Raw genomic sequence first — 469 nt, forward strand, 5'->3', positions numbered from 1 at the left:
ATGTACACATATATCGCATATCGAAGAGTGAGATGAGTGTGTTTGGATCGATGATACGGTATTATCGTAATTCTATCACGGGATGAATATTCCGATTTCGAGTCCATTTGGGAATTCAGAATTGGCGAGCGAGAGTTGACGGGCGTCCGCTGTTCATCTGCGGCAGCGAGTCTCCCGAACAGGAAAACGATTAGCGTCCCACCTAGTCCCTACCAATTTGGGAAACGTTCGTGGCTATTTAAGGAGAGGCTGAAAAACGTTTTCTGCGGATTGGAAGATCTGTTATTGTATTAGACATTTAAAGAGAATTTTTTAAATAAAGTTATTGAACTGTGGAATGTAGAAAAGGTGATCCATAGTATTACTAGGTGATATGCAATATACTGTAAGTCCACTATGTATGCGGGCCCACACATACACATGTAAAGGTGTAATACATGTTCATCTTTCTATATGTATTGCCTAAGAA

Source organism: Penaeus monodon, chromosome 22, assembly GCF_015228065.2.
Source record: "Penaeus monodon isolate SGIC_2016 chromosome 22, NSTDA_Pmon_1, whole genome shotgun sequence".
NCBI lineage: Eukaryota > Metazoa > Arthropoda > Malacostraca > Decapoda > Penaeidae > Penaeus > Penaeus monodon.